We start from the raw sequence: 2,919 nt of genomic DNA, 5'->3' as shown, positions 1-2,919 counted from the left end.
TCTGGCTATTTCTACTGGAAAATGTTTAAATATGCTCATAACCCTCTGTAACATCATATTTCAAATAACTGACTACTGCCTCTCTAAGGATGCAATGTGCAAAACTCACAACTGGCTCCCAAAGCTTTACTTACTGACTGAATTTCCCCTCCAGCACCGTTGTCTTTAGTTTCAGGAATGCCTGCCACATGCGACCGATTTTTATACACTTTAACAAAAATTCCAAGCCTAGTTCATTTCTGGGAAATTTACTGTGATAGATTTGTTACACACTTGAATGCATCTCCACAACAGCCAGATTGTTTCAGGACCTGGAGTTTACTATTGCATAAATTCTGAACTCCTCCATTGCAAATATTAGTAAAGCTTCACATAAGCATTTACATGATAATTATACAATATTTCATTACGATTGCTATTATAACTTGTTTACTTTGGAAAAGACACTCAGCATGTCCTGCTTATACTCTCTGGTCAGCCACTCATAATTGTACTTAGGACTCTGAGGGGAATGAGTGAATTACCAAATGAATATTGTGCAAATACATGCAATTCACATATTTCTCATAAGATTAGGGGATTTTGTGTTCCTTATCCAGACAAAGCAGAGCCTGGATACACTGGAGTCATGCCTCATGAACAGAAAGGGGCTGACAGTTGGGAAACACAGAGTAATTACTGAATTAATCTTCAAGAGAAACCAGTTAGGATTGTTAAAAAGAGCCACGCATACTTGAAAGATTGAGGAAATGGTGTAAAAATAGACAAAAGTGCTCACCAGGAGAAGGATGGTTTTGGTGGCTCTGGACTCAGGGGATGATCTGGAGGACATGTTGGTCCTATGAATGTGTTGGACCCTCTGCTTGTGCCTGTGCAGGATGAAAACCATGGAGCCACTGGCCCAGAGCGTGAGTCCCAAACAGAAAACATCAGGGAATGATAGCAATGCTGCATACAGTGAGTCTCTGGTTTTGTCATGACGAACAGCAGAACACTCTCCAATTGCTTTTTGGTTTGTGGTGTTTTTGTTGCTCAAATTGCTTGTCACAAACATAGGAAAAATGACATTTACCAGCATGTACAGGATCCAGCACAGGAAAATAGAGGGGACAATGCACTTGGGAGCTTTCACTTTAAGCTCTGCCCACCTGGAGCTTCTGGGGCTGATCATGATGGCCTGGAAGACACTCAGGAGGCAGGTGGTGCCAATGGACACACCTCTGCCCACTGCACGAACATAGAGAAAAAATTTGCACCCAAAATCATTAAAGACCTGATACCACCCAAAAGATGACATGGTGTAGGGTATTCCGCTAGAGAACAGGGACAATAGATTGGCTGCAATCAGGTTTTTGACAATCAAATCTGTGGATCTTGACCTAGACCCAGTGAAATAAAGGAAGAGATAGTGGTAAAGAAGAGAGAAATTCCCCAGGATTCCAAATATAGTCTGTAATGAGAAGATCATTCCTACTGCCAAACCCCTAGTGGCCATCCTGTCAGTTCTCAATGACTGATATTTGTCGTATGAGCTAGAGGATCCTGTAGAAGATTAGGAGGTGTGGACCACATGTATCATGTCAACTGAAATCCAGTATTCTCCACTTACTAAAAGTCAGTACTTTGATATAATTACTTAAAGTTTTTCCATCATTTAGAGGCTTCCAAGAGTTGAATGCATAACCATTAAAGTACACTTGCAATGCATGAATCAGCCACATATGCAGTAACTTTATCCCTCACAAGTTCATGAGGCAGGCACTATTACATTCCTTATAAAGATGAGGACAGCACAGGCACAGAGAGGGTAAGTGTTTTCACTGAATTCATTCACTGGATAGGGCCAGACTGGGTATTTGAACGTGGCTGGGCTGGTAACAGAGATAGCGCATTTAATCCATAATATACCAAAATACTAGTCACCCATGTTCTTCAAATAAACCAGATCTATATTTAGTTTTGTTTTTGTACCATATAATTTCAATTTAGATTGGTGGTATTTTATTTTTAATTTGGTAATGATTAGTTTCACCTTACTTATGAAGACTTATTCTTTAGGCAAATATAGACTTTGAATAAAGCTTTAGAGATCTTAATAAAATGTAGATGCCTTGGTTGCAGTATAAAACTGCAGGATCTTTTCCCAGGGCAAGTTGGGTTTCATGAATGCAAGAATGCTTCAATATAAGAACGGCAACAGAAACATTCATTTGCTTTCATTTCAGCAACAAACGTAAAATGGTCTGTGTCACAGGAATTATGAGATAGGAAGCACTGATGCCTGATGAATAGTGAACAATAGAACTCAATTATCACTAATATCAAATCATGTATACTTTAATTTATTAATACCTGAGTTAAAAAAATATTTGCACTAAGTCAAGATTTGAGAAAGATTAAAATATAAGACACACAAGCAACAGGCAATGTTAAGAAAAAAACTAGTATATTGTATAAATGACATATATTTTTTGGATTGGTTTCATATTTTAAAGAGACAGAAATATCACCATAGATTTGAGCATAAAAAAGTTGTCTGAAACTTACAAAGGTATATTTTTCTTAAATGCTGCTTCCCTAACTTTAAGTGCGAGAAGTCTCTCCATAATCAATAGAGACACAATTATTAAGTTTATTAAGCACTTCATACACCCAGAGTTAGAGAAAACATTAAAATACAAGCAACTGCTATTAGACACACTGTTTCTGCACAGGATCAGATGATTCCTGTAGGTTCATCCTACCCTTTATTACAAGCATGAAGGTATTTTGGATGCACCTCTAGAAACCTGAAAATTATGTCTATGATTCCTACACAGTAGGCTGAACAGTGGATTGACTCTGACATAGTCCTTAAGCACATTAAAAATCAGATTTCATTATCCCTTGAATTAAACCCATGACACTCACTGTCAGTAA

General features: G+C 37.9%; 1 pseudogene; it reads right to left on the bottom strand.

Moving 5' to 3' along the window:
* Nucleotides 1-553: 553 nt before the first annotated feature.
* Nucleotides 554-1,579, bottom strand: LOC131397896 (vomeronasal type-1 receptor 4-like; annotated as a pseudogene).
* Between the last annotated feature and the right edge of the window lie 1,340 nt (nucleotides 1,580-2,919).

This window comes from Diceros bicornis, chromosome 34 (genome assembly GCF_020826845.1).
Source record: "Diceros bicornis minor isolate mBicDic1 chromosome 34, mDicBic1.mat.cur, whole genome shotgun sequence".
In the NCBI taxonomy this organism is placed as follows: Eukaryota; Metazoa; Chordata; class Mammalia; order Perissodactyla; family Rhinocerotidae; genus Diceros; species Diceros bicornis.
Note: the sequence above shows the minus strand (reverse complement) of the source record. Positions and strands in the feature narration are given on the sequence as shown.